Source organism: Neolamprologus multifasciatus, chromosome 1 (assembly GCF_963576455.1).
Source record: "Neolamprologus multifasciatus chromosome 1, fNeoMul1.2, whole genome shotgun sequence".
Lineage (NCBI taxonomy): Eukaryota > Metazoa > Chordata > Actinopteri > Cichliformes > Cichlidae > Neolamprologus > Neolamprologus multifasciatus.
The window spans coordinates 17,761,732-17,780,978 of NC_140439.1; the positions used below are offsets into that span (position 1 = coordinate 17,761,732).

The 19,247-nt window shown below is 41.3% G+C and overlaps 2 long non-coding RNA genes across 2 annotated transcripts in view; both read left to right on the forward strand.

Moving 5' to 3' along the window:
• Window positions 1-19,247, forward strand: part of LOC146525590 (uncharacterized) — a 95,513-nt gene that overhangs the window by 50,337 nt on the left and 25,929 nt on the right. The gene's annotated exons all lie outside the window — the stretch shown is intronic.
• Window positions 16,336-17,377, forward strand: LOC146525591 (uncharacterized). The gene is made up of 2 exons (XR_014873543.1): window positions 16,336-17,192; window positions 17,259-17,377. It is a non-coding gene; the product is annotated as an uncharacterized LOC146525591 (long non-coding RNA).

Sequence of the window (19,247 nt, forward strand, 5' to 3'; positions counted from 1 at the left end):
TGCGTGATATTTGGGGATATATATTGTACTTTTATTCCAAATAACACAGTCCCCGACTGCTCTGTGACCCGAGTTCTGGAAGGCCTAAAGACGTTGTCCACCACAATGTATGAGCATTCGGGATTGGATAACCCGCTGGAAGCGTGGATGACCTCTGTCTTTGGGCAATGAAAAGGTTTCATTATGTCAATTACGGTTTCTTTGTCTGTTTTTATTGCAGTATCAGTGACATGTGGGTGTTGTTGTGTGCCTTGTATCAGAGCTTTGCTCGTAAGACTCATCAATCGTGCTGTGGGAGAATCTGATACAAAGGCAGACATCATGATGCCACTTTTGGGAAATGGGGAGTCACAGTATGAAAACATTATGGTGAAAGATTTAGTGTAGTTTTATCTGCCATAGGGCAGACAAAAAGGGGGATTTGTAGAAATGTTTAGCTTAGTTTAGAGTTTAGAAATGTGTTAACATAGAATGTAGAATTATTGTAGACATACTGACACTGCCCTCAATGTGATAAAGGCCTGACTGTCATGAACTTAGGAGTAGATGGTAGGAGACCCCTCCCCCAGTTGAACTGTGAAGGGTCTCAACATTTGACCTGGATGACTGTGGTCTGGAAGGGAAATGGGTTTTTTATGACCTCTAGGGAGTCACCTACACCCAGTGTTTTAACTGTCACGCACACTCACTTACGCGCACACACATACACACAGGTATGCGTACACAGTCACACACGAGCACTCACATAGACACAGACACAGAGTTTGCAGCACACCGTAGGGGGGTTTTATGATGGGGACACCTCTATAAAGCTGGCTGTAACTAACAAAGGGGTGAAGATTTTGCGGAGGGACACACCGGCCTCGTCTTCCCTTCTAGAAGTGCATGCTTAAATGAAGATGAATAAAGATGAATAAAAGTTTTGTGAAAATGACTACTGAGTTCCGGTGCCATCTCTGGAAGTTTCGACGAATAAAAGAACAGGGGTAAAACTGATTTCGCAACAGGATGTATAGGTTGTGGAATAAAATTGAGCCACAGGTGGCCAGAAGAGGACAGAGGGCACCCTGCACCCTGGTGAAATACCTGTACCCCAAGGCCCGGCATGTGTGGGTGGGTGTGGTGGAGCAGGAAGAGGGAGGCAGTTGGGGATGGGGAGGGAAGGAAGGGCCAACTCCCCCGCTGACCCCAGTAGGCACCCCAGCTCTCTGGAATCTACTAAGACCAGGCCCATCCGGGCACATGGCAGCAGCACCACCAAGCCCCATAGAAACCGAGGCGGCCCATCCAACCTCACCACAGAGGAAATTGTACCCACCCCATCATCTAATCATCTCCCAGACTAACCATTTTTACCTTCTTTATGCACATGACAGTAAGCTGCTTCTGTTAGCCACAAATATTTATCTTTTTTTATGTATCAGTTAATAAACTTATTAACTATACATTTCGTCTAGTTAATAGACACATTTTAGAATATAAACTGATGTAATACAACTTCTTTATGTAAAATATGGAACACGTTTCACAGTAGTATTAGAAATACTCATGTCTCTCCACATTGTAAGCATTTGTGAAGGTAGGTCTTCTTCACTTTACTATGGATTTTCTTCGGTTACAAACAGAATCTTTTTTTATTACATTATAAAATGTTTTTTTCTGTAACAACTGTTTATGTAATCTATTCACTCACTCACGCACACTTATTACTTATTAAATCATCTTTCCTTCCTATTCTGATGCTCAGTTTGAACTTAAGCAAGTCATTTTGTCCATGTCTACATGTCTAAATCTTTTAAGGTGTTGCTGTGTGATAGATATTTGCGTTAACAAGCGGTTTAATATCTGGTTTCCCTGATCTGGAGCAAATGCTGTTGAGCTGAATGAAAAGACTAGATTTCAGCTACATATGTTTTATATGTAGCGGAAACATATTCTCCAGTCTTTCAATAGCCAATGTCTTCAGTTGTCTTTGTTTCTAAATACACTATTTCGTTCCCTAATTCTTTCTCAGTGGTCGTGTGAAACCAATACTTGGCCAGTTTAGTGAGCTTGAAGACCTGCTGTCAAACATGGACGTTAAGCCAGGCAGCAGGTCCAATGGACCGTTGGATATGAGAATGGATGGAGACACAGGTAAAAGATTTGATACAGTGTTAATCAATGTAATAATGTGAAAGTGCAGATAGTACAAAAAGGCATACCTAAAATGGGTTACCAACGGCACAGGTCCACAATTAATGTTATTTGTTTCTCCTAAACTTGATGAGTGTGAAAAATGTTTTTTTTTTTTGTTTGTTTTTTTTAAACAATTAAAACAAGCCCAAGTTTTTGGTCGACCTCTAGTGGTTATGTTAAAGAAAGCGCTCACCAGAAAACCTTGGCATTGAACATTTGCAGACTGTTTCTGAAGTAAATCCTACAAAACTAAACCTCCAATCTAATCAGTAAAGCTGGCTCCGCCAGGCATGAAAGCACTTTGCATAGCAAAAGTTCTATTCTTTTTATATTGTTTATCTGAGATGTGCTTGGGACTTGTAAAAAGTAACAGCGCAAAAAGTAAACTGATGGTATATACAGGAAGTGAGCTAGCATTGTGATTTATTTTGGCATTTTTATTATTTTGTAGTATTACCCTTTTGATAATTTACTGTAATTAGTAGGCATTAACATACCTATGTTACACAATCTCAACAAAGAAATCACCAAGATTGTGATTGGGCTAACATAAAAAAACCCTCAATGTTCTGTACACCGTAGATTCAGTTCTTCCACAGATGTAAGGTTCAGTGCCTTAGTCACACCTAGCGACTAGGCTAGCTACGCTTGAGTTCCCCGACTGATTGGCAAGTGGTTGCTGGCAGTCACAAGGTAAATTGGTGGTCTATGGTGCGATTGATTTGGTTATGCACTGATTGCTGTGGTTGGCTGTAGTTTGCAGGGGAAACTCTGTTTACAAACTACTGAACTGTTTCACTACAATTTCTGAACTGTAGTGAAACTGTGAACTTTTCATTTTTCCTCAGTGAATTGTTGTCACCAGGAGGTCACTGACCTGTCTTTAGGTCCATGTGACTGGGACCTAAACCTTTCAGGAGAGAACAGATGCATCATTGGGTGTTTTGTTCAGTGTCCTATTGAAGGACAGCTTTTCTTAACTTAACCCTCTGGGGTCCAGGGTATAATTGGCCGTTTTTGACTACTTTTGATTTTACCTTTATATTTCACCTTTAAAATGTGTTTTTCTTGCCTTGTTTGGTATCATTATTTTCAGCACAACCTCAAATATCTGAAATTTGAGTTACTTTTTTATTTTGGTATACTATATTAGCAGAGTTGATCTAAATTCAGACAAAAAATTCAAAATCTGAGTAGAAAAAAGTTATATTTTTTACTGTAAAACCCACAAACATGTTTAACGAATCATTTTCATAACTTGTTGTAGATGGCTGGAATAAAATGTATGCCTAACGGTTCTGTCGTTGTCTTGCTTTCTTCATGGGTGATGAGTCTCTGAACTAGCGGGCCTGCTGAAGCGCAGACCCAACAACATAATTTGACATGACTGATTTACACATTAGCTCTGTGCATTCTGCACCGTGTATGTTACACGTACAGTTTGGTAAGTGCAGTTGCTGTGGAAGCTTTAAACATTTGGTGAGTGTCTGCAGTTTATAATGCTCCGTATGGCATCCATTTTATGGGACCAGTGGCTCAAATAAATTAAAGGGATGTATGAAGTTTTGCAAGAAAAAAATGCCTCCTCTAAAAGTCAGGTGCAATTTATTCAGCAGTGTAGAAACATTAAGGCAGCTTGATTTATTTCATTCTAGGAAATGTTTTCGTTCAACGGGTTTCTTTTATTTTCCTGAACAAAAAGGAAACCAGGAGTTATTTTAACATTTCCATTGTTATTCTCATAATGATCACACCTGAGGGCTGTTGAGATCACAGTAAACAGTATGTGGATTGGTAATGTGTTAGCAGATAAGTGTAATGGCATGAGGTGGAGGAAGAGCTCAGCCTGGGCGTCTATTGTCTTGTGTAGTCTGGAAGATGAGTGGATGACGGGGTGGGTGCAGTTTTCTCTGTGGTGGGGTCGGGTGGGCTGTCCTGGGCTCTGTGGGGCCGGGTGGCGCTGCTGAACTGGGTCCCGGTCCGGATGGGCCTGGGCTCCCTTTCCCTGGTGGCTGGCAGAGTATGGGGGTGCCTACTGGGGTCAGCGGGGAGCTGGCCCCAGGGAGGGGTCACTTGCTCCTCCCTTCCTTCCCTCCCCATCTCCAGCTCCCTCCCTCTTCCCGCTCCACCACAATCACTCACACATGCAGGGCCTTGGGGTAAAGGTGTGTCACCAGGGTGCAGGGGAGGCATCCCCCCCTCTGTCCCCTTCTGGCTGCCTGTGCCTCAATTTTATCCCACAACTTAGACATTCACATTACTCACACTTTCATAACACATACATATAGGATCTTGGGGGTGGGCATGCTACACGGAATCCGAAAGACCATCAGGGTGTACAACCTCACCCCTGGCGTCGTTGCCCACCTCTCAATTTTAAATACACATAGACATTGAGGGCTATCAGGAGGGGCTATGCGCTTACCTGCTGCTCTCTGGCAGGTAGCTCCATGCCCTCCTGGGTTTTAAATGCACCTTAGAATACACATGCATCAACACTACATATGAGCGGGCAGAGGGAGGTTTGGAGTCTTCACACACCCCTGTTCTCTGCTGCCTGTTGGAGTGGGGGGGCTAGGAGGAGGAGTTGGCCGTCCGATTGGGGTCTGGAATGTGGGGCCTCCCTGCTGCTGCCGAGTCGGGGCAGTCTGCTTCTCTCCACCCCAGGGAAAAGGGTAACACTACCTGGGTCTGGGTGCAGTTTCCCCCTCCAGGGGCAAGGGTACCTAGACCTGGGGCTTAGAGTACGCTTGGGGAGTGTGATTGTGTGTACAGTGTCTCTTTATGTCTGTCTCCACGTGGGGTGAGTGTTGAGTAATTGCATATAAGAGCATGAAGGTGGGAATGGATGTTTGTATCTGTGTGTGCCTGTTTGTCTGTGTCTATATGTCAGGTTGGGTATTGGACACCACCTCTCTAGGGACATCTCAGGCCCTCCAAGGTATGGAGGCCTATCTCCCCCACCACTTACCCTGCCAGTGGCAGATGCCCTCAGACATCGGTGCGTTGGTGGTTCTTTTTGTCCAGGGATGGGCGTCCAGATACACACCGGCTCACTCCTGGTGGCTGCTTGTCGGGGCCTGGAGCCTGGGTCTCACTCGGGCCACTTCGGGGGTGGGGTGCCCTCAGTCTCTCAGCCTGGGGCTTGGTCACTCTGGCACAGCTGGCTGCCGGTGGAGCTCACGGGCTCGTCACTGCAACCCCCCCTGGCTTCTGCTCCATGGCTGCTGAGTGACCCCTCATCTGGGGCTCTCCTCAGCTCTTTCTGGGATAGTGGCGCGGTTGCCCCTCTGTTGGTCTTCCTTGGTCTTTTGTGTTCTGAGGGCCTCTGGATGTCTGGAGTTTTGATCTCCTCCATACCTGCTTCATGCCCTGGAGGATGGGGCTGTGGCTCTCCACACCCTCTAGCATATCATTACATGAGGGAACCTTTTAAATGTGCGCTCATGTTCACAGGTGTACACACGGGTGATCACACACACAAACTACACCCTTTTTAGCTCCTACCTCAAAGCACACTGTGCACTTTCGATCTTACGTGCTGCACAATAATATTTAATATTTAGTATTTACTGTTATATTCACATAGATCATTGTGATGTTGTTTATTATATTGCTCTTTTTTTTTCTTCTACTTGTTTTCTCTTTTTTCTTTCTCAACAGGTGATCCAGGTGATTGATATATGTATTTTTTGTCTGCTTATTTTGTTGGTTTTTGTTTTTCGCCCTTTATCCCCATCCCTCTTCCCCTCTGTTTTTCTTTCTTTCTTTCTTTCTTTCTTTCTTTCTTTCTTTCTTTCTTTCTTTCTTTCTTTCTTTCCTTTCTTTTCCCCAGTCAAGTCTGTCCCGTGTTTAGCAAGCGAAAATAAATTAAAATAAACAATAAAAGGTGAATCAAATAGACCAATATGGCAAGGCTGGCATGGTCCATTTGGTAAAGTAAATCCGTTGGGCATCTTTCTTCGCCTTTAGACAATAATTCTGATGGCAAAAGAGCTAAACAGGACAGGCAAAAAAACAAAAAAACAAAAACCATGTCCTCCAGTCTGGTCAGTCCACATTCTTGACAAGTACTGCCAAATTATCAGCTAATGTTAGCTAGCTTGGTCAGCAGCTGCATTCATATACTTCATGGGTCCCACACAGAGACACATTTTTTGGTGCTTAGTGGTGTACTAATAAAATACTAGAATTTCATCCCCATTACTGAAACACAAATCTTTGTACACACAGCAAGCCATATTATTAGTTGGGGAATACAATAAAAATACTCCCAAAGTCATCAACAGCACATACACAGTCAAGAGGTCCAGTTTAATGACTCAAGTAGTGTATAAAGGCCTAGCACACACTACAGCTGCCGGTGTCAGGACACTCGTCAGTCAATGTGTACTCACCCCTAACTTACTTATCCAAGCAATTATCCAGAGATAAGAAATCATTCACTCCACTCGGAGTTGTTACATTTCTAGAAATCACCTTTAGAGGCCAAAATTGTTTTACCAATATGATTTTTTATGCAGTAAAATTAGGCACTTTAACATGGAAGTCTCTGGGGACTGGCTCACTTTTGTAGGTAGCCTGAAGTGGGCTTAGAGCAGGGGTCTGCAACCTTTAACACCAAAGAGCCACTTGGACCCGGTTTCCACGCAAAAGAAAACACTGGGAGCCGCAAATACTTTTTGAAATCTAAAATGAAGATAACACACATTTATTGTTTTTTTACCTTTATGCTTTGTGTGAACAACTAAAGTAAGTAAGTAAAGTTTATTTATCAAGCGCTTTTCACAGACAGGCAGTCACAAAGCGCTGTACACAAATATTAAAATAAACAATACAATCAATAGACATTATACACAATGTAAAAGATCAAAAAAATAAAAAAAATAAATATTTGCAAAATTCTGCCTAAATATGTATTTTACCTGGTTAATGTGTGTGGCGGGGCGTGGTCTGCAGTGCCGCTGCATGGGAGTCGGACGCACCTGACCGGCACCCGCAATCACGCCTCGCCGCCTTAAAGTCTGTGCTATCTATGCTGTTGTGTTGTCAGGCTGTGAGCTGAAAAGCTACAGCCGGCTGTATGCGTACAACAACCGTGTGTGAAAAGCGGTCGATAAAGAGATGCTATAAAGCATGTTCATGCAAACATCGTTGGGTTTGCCGTGATATGTTTACAATGGGACTTCTGGTCCCGAACCACTGCGCACAGCGTCTGCAAATCGGGGCTGTACGAAGTCACTTTCATCTTTACGCAGGACTGTAAGCTGTCATCTGTGAGGCGTGAGCGGTGTTTGTTTTTAACATAGTTCATGGTGGAGAACAGCTGCTGAAATAATGTGGATCCGAAGATCCATAATTGGCCTACCTGGGGTCGAAGGTCTCGATAAATGCATGACGTTTTCGGCGGGTATACCGGCTTCCGCGAGTGTGACGCTTATTTTGAGCGATGAAAAAAATAATAAGATATAATTTTATTTTTATATTTCAAAATCACAATAATCTTCCAATTTAGAACTACAAGTTAAAAAAAGAACTAAACACAAATAAAATACACTTCAGCTAAATGCTTCTAATTTATTTTTCCAAACCACTCGGAGCCGCAAAATAAAGACTAAAGAGCCGCATGCGGCTCTGTGGAAATGAAATGTAACAATGCTATAATAAATCATTCATTAATAGACCATTAAGCTTGTAAGATTAACTCTAAACCAATTCTTGTTTCCAGGATTGTTTCTTCCTGCGGTCTATGCGTATAAAGACCGGCTCAACAGACCTGCACACGTGGCCGCTAAGACTTTCCAGGCCTTGCCCAGACGTTGCTAAAACCCAGCGGACATCTCTGTGTTATCACCTTTCATTCGCTAGAAGATAGACTGGTCAAACGTTTCCTGTGGGGAGATGACTTATCTAATCTGGATCACTTCAGCCATTGGAAGCAAGGTACCAAGAAGGAAAACCTGTCGCATGATAAAAGAGACGGAAGTGTCTGTTGGCTTTCTCTGCGAAGAAAAGTGATCACCCCACAAAAAGACGACGTTAAAGAGAATCCTCGAGGATGCTCCAAACTCAGGGCAGCACTAAGACGATAACTATTGAACATTAAATATAAGACAATAGAAGTTATAAAAAAACGTTGGAGCTTTTTACATTGAACATAATTAAACTTCTACAAAGACTCAGGGTTAAATCTCAGTAGACTTGGTCTTGCTTTGTAACAGAGGAGCTCGGAGGTCAGTGTGTTACTGTAAGCTACTGTCATTAGTATAAACTTTTAATGATATAAGTTTATATATGATAGAATACTGCATGTTGATCTTTTGATGACTTAGACTGTTGTTCACTGCAAGACTTGTTCTGTTCTCTTTTATAAGTTTCTTCCCACAGCGATAATAAGAGCTGAACAAGCAGTTTCACTCCCTACCAGGAAGAGGAGAGCTGAACACTCTTATCTTCACTTCCTAACAAGAAGAGGGGCCGCTTCCTTCAGAATCTCACACACATACACCTACATACGCACCAACATTCCTCTGTCTACAAACAGACGTATTCACTATTGTATTACCCTTGTGTATAAATAAAGACAGGAGCAATCTCAGAGCACACATCATAGGGCCCCCACTCTCGTGTGAGCGCTCTGTGACTATCCTTGCAAGTAAAATCTGCAGCGTGTGTGTGTCTTCACTCTCTGACTCTCAGCTGAAGAAGTGTCTTTAGAATACATCTCTTGACAGCTACTAAGTGGATTTTAGACATGAGGTGATTGTACTGTTTCCTATTTGCTTTGTAAAGAACTACCATTACAATTTTGAATTAAATGGAAAAAAATGTTTACCAGTGTTGATTTCATAGGCCTAGTTTTTGTCAGCAACCTTTTTTATTCAGACAAAAACAAGATGATAACTAAAGAAAAACTAATGCACGAGAACAAAAACTGTGATGAAATGTATTGACAATTTGGTGAATGAATAAAAAGGAAGGTGGGAGAAGTTTGGGGAAGTGATCCAATCAAAAGTAATCTTGGGAAATAAGATGAGATTTTTTGGGTAAATGGTACAGCTAGCTCTCATGCCCTCTGTTTCTCAAGAAAATGTGACACAATGTCAATGCTTGGGAAGAAGACAAGTCATATGTAGAGTCATATTCAGAGGGCCCGATGGCGCCAGTGTCCGGCAGCCTCGCCTCTGTCAGTGCGCCCCAGGGTGGCTGTGGCTACAATGTAGCTTGCCATCACCATTGTGTGAATGTGTGTGTGAATGGGTGGATGACTGAATGTAGTGTAAAGCGCTTTGGGGTCCTTAGGGACTAAGTAAAGCGCTATACAAATACAGGCCATTTACCATATGTAGCCATTTTGCATTTGACGTCACGGAAAATAAGACGCTTTGTAAACCGTGTGGAGCAAAACATGATAAGTGCTTACCCTTTGTATTTCAGTCAACTGTCGTTACCTCGGTTATGGAGGATCATGTTGTGGAAGTTTCCCATTTAATAAAGCCTGCAGACAAATGGTGAACATAGCTAACATCCTTTAATCAAAAAGAACAAAAACCCAAGCTTGGTGAGAGCAGCCATCAAGGGGCAAACAACCGGCAGAGTCTCTCTTGAACCCGGCAGAGCCCTGGGTTTAAATACTTTCTACAGAAACTAAAGGCAATACACAGCTGTTTTCACACCACTGGTCTCCCCCCCAAAGAAAGAGTTCACACTCCCTTGTTACCTCTTACAATGGAGAAGAACAAAAAACTCCACTACCTGTGGAGTCTTCACTGGTGCTCTCTAAATATACCCTTCTCGTTACCTTGGAAACTAAATGGCGCAAGTAACACTCAACTGAGTCTAAAATTATATGCTGTTTTAATCTAATATGAAATAATGCTGCATTGTGAGTTTGATTGTCCCTCATTTTTGACATTAGTGAATGTCAAAATATGTCCTGACATTTGAGTCGGGAGGTGAACACGGGTAGGAAACTTAGACTCATGACTTCATTTCACACTGACAAGTGACAGCGTTCATATAAATGCAAAAGGACGAAGAAAGCAGCAGATAGGGGAGATGAGATGCACTTTTTTCTGAGTAAACATTTTCCTTGAACAGTAATAAGAGTAGTCTTTTTCTGACGTTTTCTTGTCCTTTTTCTTCTGTTATCACTGTACCCAGTACGGAGCCATGGTATTGTGTGCGTTCTTATTTTCAGCATATTTGTAATCTTAGCTCTGCATCTACAGATCACAGGAGGATCATACTCACCACAAGTAGTCTAGCTACAGCAGTCATGAAAATAGATGCATGACTAAAATTAAGATGAACTTGAAATATTTTCTAATTCGTCTGATAAGTAGCTCAACATTTAACACTGACTTTAAAGCTGCAGTTTTGAAAAAAGGGGAAAACAGGAAAACAGTGTGGAGCATGAAAGATGTGGACTCACTAGCAGTTTGCGGGGTCGTTAGCAGCATGCAAATATATGTAAATGTTCATTAAAGCAAATATCCAACTAGCCAATCACATGGCATGGCAACCTGCTGAAGTTCAAGCCGAGCATCAGAATGGGGAAGATAGGTGATTTAAGTGACTTTGAATGTGACATAGTTGTTGGTGCCAAACAGGTTGGGCTGAGTATTGTTGATCCCAGAGGTCAGAGGAGAATAGCCAGGCTGCTTCAAGCTGAAAGAAATGCAACATTAGCATAAATAAGCACTTGTAACAACCGAGGTATGCAGAAGAGCATCTCAAACCTTGAAGCAGAAGGGCTACAGGAGTACAAGGCCACATCATGTGCCACTCTTATATATTATAAGATATAATATTATAAAGCTATATTCTGCTTTGTTATTTTGCAGTCATTCATAAACCTATAATTTATGCTTCAGACAGTGTTAGTTTTCATCATTTCAAATCTGCTGTTTTCATGGACTTTCATGGACAGTTTATTTTTGAGACTGAGTGTGAGCAGTTTCAGGATGGGTGATTGCAGGTAAATGCACAAAATACTCGTTGAAGTTCATCACTTGGTGTTTATTACCGAGTGCAGGAGAGACTGATAGACAGGAGCACTAATTACAAATTACTGTTATCTATGACTGCAAACTGTCCATTACCATGGAAACGGTATCTTCAGATAACAGTAAATATATGGTAAGGTGATGATGTTATTAAAGAATTGGACTCTATAAATTGACTGTCAAGTAGATAGCTGTAGCATACTAACAGCAGGTCCTTGGTGTCCTGCCATATATAATGTACACATTTTTCTTAAGTCACATATCAAACATTCTGATGCTGAAAAGATATTTTTAATGAGATAAGTCAGATATTAAAATTTTGTGTCCAGGATCTGTCACTAACAGTATTGTGGCAACACAGACATCACTTCCAAAAACTGCATTAGCGCCACCTGTAATGCAAGAGTGTCCTCAGTCAAAGTGAACATTCACGCTTCCACAACTTTCAAGAGACACGGATAAAACGACTTGAAAGCTTTGGGCCACAGCTGCCACCGTTGTGAGGGGCATAATCAAAAGAGACAAGGCTAAATATATAAAGACTGAAAGAATAGCTTTTTTTTTAATTGTAGCTTTTGTTTTCTGACCTTCTCTGGCAGAGAGAAGTAATCTTGGCCCTGTGACCATTACCATTACCTGAGAAGAGAGATAAGTTGGTCTGTGGCTCCATGTGTGGCAGACTGAAGAATGTATGTGTTTCACAGTGTTGAAGGCTAAGACAGTCTCAGAATCCTCTGTTTACATTTTTACTCCTCTGTCTTACTCTCACTGCATGCCCATCTCTTTTTTTTTCTTGTGGCAAAATACTAAGGTCAAAACTGTTTTAATCATTTTCATGATTGAAGGTCTTGTGGGAAGGAGATCCAACTGCTAAGTTTCAGTTTTGAACTCTGCTCAAGGGATTATACCACAGCACTGGAAAAATCCCCCTTTTTAAGACTTACTCAAATTTGTCACCTTTGAGTTGGTGTGTAGTTCATCCTTGAGCCCAAGCTGATCACAGCCTCTTCATTATGTTACACCCGTCACCAGACTACCACTTGCTGTGTCAGGTAGTGTACAGAGTGACCTGATGTCAGCTCACATACTCCAGAATCTCAAACTGAAGGAGACAACAACACCAGTTTTCTTGCCTCCTGTAACAGCCAATTGGATTTTTGCACCTGCTCATTTCTGTCTGGCTATAACAAACCCTTCCGCAGTCGTGCTGTCCAAAGTCCCTGTTAATGTTGGGAAAAAATTAAAAAATAAATAAAAATAACTCTTCCAATTTTTTACAGTATAATGATTTTTACTTCTGTCATCCTAAATGGGATTAAACAAGTCTTAAACAATGCAGATGTTTGATTTGAAACTTATGAGCCACATTTTAAGGGTTTTGTTCATGTTAGAAGTGATTCATTTCTCATATAAGATGCTGTAAGGACTCATTCTCAGGATTGATGAGAATGCTAATAGTAATAATAATAGTTACAGAGGATTTTTAACCTCACCCATATGTGTGCTATGGTTTCAATTGCTTGAGGGGAAACTTAATCGCAAACCTTTGCTAAGAAAAGTTTAAATGAAATTCATCAAATCAAATGCATATGTAACATACAACAAATACATTTGTTCTTTTATATTAAAAAAATGTGATGTTTACATGTTTGAAAAGCATGCAAACATGTAAACATTGCAAAGCAATCAACATCTAAAAAATTGACTTCTTGTTTTCGCAATTATTTCATTTTAGCTAGATTTCATGGCCATGGTGCAGTGGTTAGCACTGTCACCTTGGAGCAACACGGGGTTTTTTGTGTGGAGTTTGTGTCATGGCTGTGTGAAGGCAGGCAGGAATGGTGGACCCAAGAGCAGGACTCACGGAGGCAAATGTGAACTCAAAACACTTGGCTTTGATGGGAGATTGCAGACTGAACAAAAAACTAACTAAACTGAGAAAGCAAATAAACAAACAGGCAGGCAAACGGAGCACACAGTGAAGAATGAGGGACGACGCGACGATGAGCACTGGAGAACACACACTATAAATACACAAGTAGGAACATGAGGGAACAAGGAACAGGAGGCAACACAGCTGGAACTAATTGGGCAAGATGAGACAAGAAGCAAAACATAATACACTAACATTAGACACAGACCTTCAAAGTAAAACAGGAAATAGACTGGCACAGAACTAAACCTCAAAACTAGAATAGAAAACAGAACTCAGAACACTAGAAGTTATATACAAAGAAGGAATCATGAAATAACAACAATAATACAAAAAACACTGGGTCACTGACCCAGGACTGTGACAGTTTGTGTGTTCTCCCTGTATCTGCATGGGTTTCTTCCCACAGCTCAAAGACATGCAGTGTGATTGGTGACTCTAAATGGATGTGAGGTAGATAAAGAGAAAAGTGTGGACAATGAAGCACTGTATGAACTTATGGTTCCGTGTGGCCTGTAGTCTAAAAGTACTTTGCATGACCAGAAGGATTAGAAAAGTGATATATAAATGAGGCTTGGTCCAAAAGTCCATTAATCACCATAGTCTCCCACGTTAAAATGCAGCTTCACTTATAGTATAAACCTCAGTATTCACCACCTGTGTGGCGAGTGGTGTGCTGGAGATTGTTGGCTGTCACTCGGTGAACCTGGTCACAAAGGTGTTGCACCAAGAACTGTGGTCGCCTGTAGTTTGCAACGAAGACACTAATGTGTCTAAAGACAAGTGCTAACTGAGTGGCTGAAACACAAACCAGAAGTGTAAACTGTTTGCCTACAAATTTGCATAACGACAGAAACCAGCCCACTGAAGGAACAATGGGCTGGGAGGTCAACCCACTGTTCCACTGAAGGAACAATGGAACAAAGGAACAACCTCCCAGCCCACTGTTCCTTCAGTGGGCTGGTTTTAGTCATTATGCAAATGTACTATTTATAAGATTGGGGAAACCTGCCGTCAGCTGAGACTGAAGAAGTCACTTGAATGAGTGACGAAATGTTTCTCCCCCAAAACGCTATGTCCAGATGAACAGAATCAACTTTTGTAAATGTTTGGAAATATCATATATTATGATGTAATGTTTTCTAACAAACACATAAGAATGGCTTTAGCATTTATGAGTCTATAACACCTTATAAAATCATTGTATCATTTTATTTTCATGGCCCGTTACCAAAACAGGCCAATCAACACAGTAGCATGGGTGTGTACTATTAGGGTTAGAGAAGTGGAGGCAGCTGGGCAAACATACTCAGGTAATCCAGACAGTCACAGGGGAGGAAGTAAAACACAGGTTCAGAAAAAAAAGTCCATGAAAGACACTGGAGCTCAGGAAACAGTTCACACGCAGTTCAGGGGGCCGGCCTGGAGGTTGACAGCACAATAGTCCATAACAGGGCAGTTCAGAGGGCCGACCCAGAGGTAGATAGCACAGGAGTCCAGACCAAAACAGTTCAGCGGGCCGACACCGTGGAAAGCAGCAGTGCAGGCACAGTTCAGGGAGCAGACCACGTGGAAAGTGGCAACACATGCACAATTCAGGGGGCCAACCGCGTGAAAAGCGGAGGTGGTAGCAAAGCTCCCTGGTGGATGGCCAGTGTTGGTGTGGTTTGGTGTATAAAGAATGTTGGTGTGGTTGGGTTGTTGGACAAGGACACGGAGGCCAAACAGGACATGGATAAGGACACAGAGGACCAGATGATGGTGTGGCAGCCGCAGGCCGTTGACCAAATGGTGGCCTGGAAGCCACAGGCTGGAGGCGTGGCTGTTGCAGGTGATGGATCTGATAGCAGCGTGGCTGCTGCAGTCATGATCCTGGTTCATTTGACCCAGAGTTTTTTTGTGTTTTTGTCATTTTGTATTATGTTTAAGTTTACGTTTTTATTCTAAGGATTTATATTATAGTACCTAGGTTATTCTGTTTAGCTTTTTGATTATGTTGAGAATAGATTCCTTAATGTAGATCAGAGTTAAAGAGAATGTAGTTTGTGATTGCTTGCAACATTATAATATTGTGGTAATGAGTGTAAGGATACAAAATAGAAAATAGGCCTTGGATGGGAACAAAGAACTGAGGTACAAGGCAGGAGGACAATCAACCCCCACCCCCAGGACAGTAGCAAGAGTTACTCGGGGGTGAGGAGCAGACAAAGGGCAAACGGGCACTACCATAAAAGGAGATGGGGGTCAGGGTGTCAGCACCCTTGGCCACTGTACTAGTGTATTTCCATTGTGGGGGTGTTTACTGTAGGGGGAGGAGACCAGAGGTTATAACTGTAACTGTTGTGTGGAGTTCTTTAGATCAGCCTTTAGCATAGGACTGCATAGGAATGCAGTGTGCTGATCTCCAGATGCATCTGTAAGAATAATGGGTAATAAAGGGATTGTGTAAAACATGGAAACATCTCAGAGTGATCTCTACCAGGACCAAAAGAATCGCAGAGACCGGCGTTGTCTCGACAATTATTAGATTCCCCCTTGTGTCTTTGCCCTCTGTGTCTCCCTCTGTGTGTTTGTGTTTATATAGTTTTGTGAATTCTTGTGTTTTGTTTTCCCTCCTTGTGTTTTATTCCATGTTTATCCAAGTTTCCCCTTCGGTCATGTCTCCTCACTCTTTCCCTCGTGCTCCTTCGTGTTCCTTTGCTCGTGCTCGTCTGCATCTCCTCCACTCCTATGTCATGTTCCCCAGTTTCCTGTTTTATTATTATTGTGGCATGGAAGCCGCGGAGTGTTGGAGCAGCTCACCAGAGCCCCCAGTGGAGACGAGGAAGTGCTGGAGCGGGAACAGACAGCTGGGCAGTTTTCCAGAGCCCCCAGCGGGAAGAAACGGCTGGAGCGGCTCTCCAGAGCCTCCAGCGGGAACAGACGCAGGACCAGCAGGTATGGAGACCTCTGGGTGAGGCGGAGCAGGGCCAACAGGTGCAGAGACCTGAGCTGATGACTGAGCAAGTAACAAAGCTAATGATTGAGCAAGGGACAGAAGTGGCGGTTGTAGTGGTGGTTGAAGTGGTTGTTGTAGTGGTTCTCCTGAGCCTCCAGAAAACAAGGGAAATGGCTGGACGGGCTCACATGAGCCTCCAGCGAAGACAGGAACGGATGCAGACATCTGCCGGACACTACATATATATATATATATATATATATATATATATATATATGTAACGGGTGTATTAGAAAATAATTTATATTTCACCAAAGATCCATCCTGCAGTGTTATCTTGCTTTGTCAGTATTGGTTATGTATATGTGTTTATTTATATATGTTTATTTTCTGTATTTATATTTTGGGAGCTTTTATTTTGTTTGTGTGACCTTTGACTTCCCGCGAAGTCACTTCCTGTAGCTGCGCGCTATTTTCCTCAGTTGCCTAGAGGCCCCGCTGAGGAGAGGTGAGCGTATGCTGGTGTTCTCAGTTACAGAGCGAATAAACACAGTTAAAGTAACTAAAAGTAATTCAAACACTGCTCGTTCCCTTTGTGCATTTTGTCTCACAGTTCTGTTTGATATTTTAGTGTGAATTAGTTTTTCTGTCGAGTACAGCACTTTATTGTAACATGCTAGTTAGCCAATCTCAGATGAGAGCATAGGAGCATGCACGTGGCTTCACATGTGGTCCGCTATCCTTCTCTCTCCCTTGAAGGTGTTCATGCAGAAGTCCAGTAGTGAAGTGAAGTCGCTGTACTGTTTTGTTTTTATTTTAAACAGGTATGTGAGCTCCCTCTTTTATTTTTGTGTCATGTGAACTGGTTATATCTTTTGTTTGTTTGTGATTCAGGTTCACTGTTTCAACTTGCTGTTAGATATATGTAACTAAAAAAATATGTAAAATTGCCACTGGTAAATGAAGTCTCCCTAAAGTATAATTTTGTTGATGAGGTAATTGTCACTATATGTTCACGATGCAGTGCATTTTCGTTTGTTATATATGATTATAAATACATTTTAGCAGTATTATTTGTTAATTGGATTTATTGTGATGTTGCACCTCAGTTGCCTAGAGGCCCCGCTGAGGAGAGGTGTTCATGCAGAAGTCCAGTAGTGAAGTGAAGTCGCTGTACTGTTTTGTTTTTATTTTTAAACAGTTCTGGGAGAATAAATCCATCCAGCTGGCAAAGTGAGAGCTGACTCCTCTGGTCATTCGCACAACACAACGCAGAGAATTAACGGCAATCAGAGTTTAAGGCCAGACCGGCTACACACACACACACATATATATATATATATATATATATATATATATATATATATATATATATATATATATATATATATATATATATATATATGTGTGTGTGTGTGTGTGTGTGTATATATAGCATTACATATATATAGCATTACAAAATAGCATTACAAAATTAATTAAATCAAACCCGCTTGTTAAGTGATGACGTATCAACTCTGCTTCCAAGTCCAAGTGTGTGCTGTGTTGATTGAGGCTTGCTTGGTGTCTTATTTTATTTAACTTAAACAAGCTCAGAAAAAATAAACAGTGGTAATTTTTGGCCTTTTATTAACACTATTCATTTGTCAGTCTATATCACATCCCATGGGCTCATGTGAATGCTTCAGAAAAGAATCCCTCTCGGGTCAACATAATTTCAGTGTGGACATTAGGCTTAGGATCATAATCCCAGAAAGCTAATTTTGATCATCTGGAGATTGTGTTTTCAGAGGGGGGAATGTTTCATCGCTCATACAAGTGATTTTTTCAGTCTTGACACTGGGATTGAATGTTTTTCATAGTGAGTAATCCAAACCACACAGCAAGAAACTAATGACCAATCACGTGTTATGGATTGGCTCTTATCTGAGGTTTTCTTAGCTGGAGTTGGGTCCATTTTAAGTGTCTTCTTCCTGCCATATGATGGGCCTACCTATCAGGGATCCTCCAAATAAACTTTTCCTGGGAAGCATTAAACCTTTATCCTATATGTTCTGCTCTTTGATTTTAACCTAACCACCTATTAGCCCAGCTCCATAGCTAGCTACCAATTAGTACATCATTATATATGTGAGCTAGCCCAAATTCATTAATTCACCCTCCAAACTTTATTGCTATTTTGTTTTCCATTTTTGTTTACTTGCAAAGTGGTAGCAGAGCTGCACACTTGAGTATTTTTTTAAACACTAGTGAGCTAACTTCTTGCTAATTTCCAACTCATCTAGTAAGGTGAGTTTTTTATTTATTTATTACCATTATAAGCTGCTTAACTATCCTTAAGACATCATAATTATTCATTTTTATGTGGCCTCGTGCCTGGAATGCTGCAATACATTATTTACTTGTTAGGCTCAATTTAATCTTACATACAACAAAAAAATAAAGCTTTTCCTTACTTTCAAATCAAACATGCTGTAAGTCTTACATTACTGTGTTAACTTTATATCTGTTTGTATGAACAACGACATGAGTGCAAAGAAAGAAAAAACATCAAACATTGATTTTTTTTTGCTGGCTTAGCCCTCCTCTTGTGTTAGCTTTCTGTTATCATCTCTTGTGTTAGCAGGTCGGTTTTGACCCGTGAATTAAATCAGCTATAAAATATACTGAAAACAATAAGCTATCATCCAATTTGTTTCTCATCTCTTGGTTACCTTGTTAGGCTTCCTTATCCATGAAAATGTTGGTTTTAATACTTTCGGTGTGGGCCTTTGGGTCTTTTTTTGTCACTATACCCCTCGATTTCAATTAAAAAAAAATTGTAAAACTAACCTCAAGAGAATCATATTAATAAATAAAAGGTTTTTGTGTTACCTGACTATTACTGAGGGGTATAGGACACATCTCTTAAATAAATCTGTTTTATTGATTTTTTCATTTTAAGATTAATAACTAAAATGACATCTATGGTGTTACGGGTCAATTTCGACCCATATATATTTACATCAAGAAAAGACAAAAAAATGTTTGTTTTTTCAGCAGTAGACCTTTAATATAAGCTGAAAAAAAGAAAAAGTCCACTCCTCCTTTCTTTTGGTTATAGTCGTGGGTAATTGTGTGCTTTTCATCACTTCCCAATGATACAGCTACACCTTTTTGAAGTTTCCTTTGTGAGGTTCTTGTCCAGGGT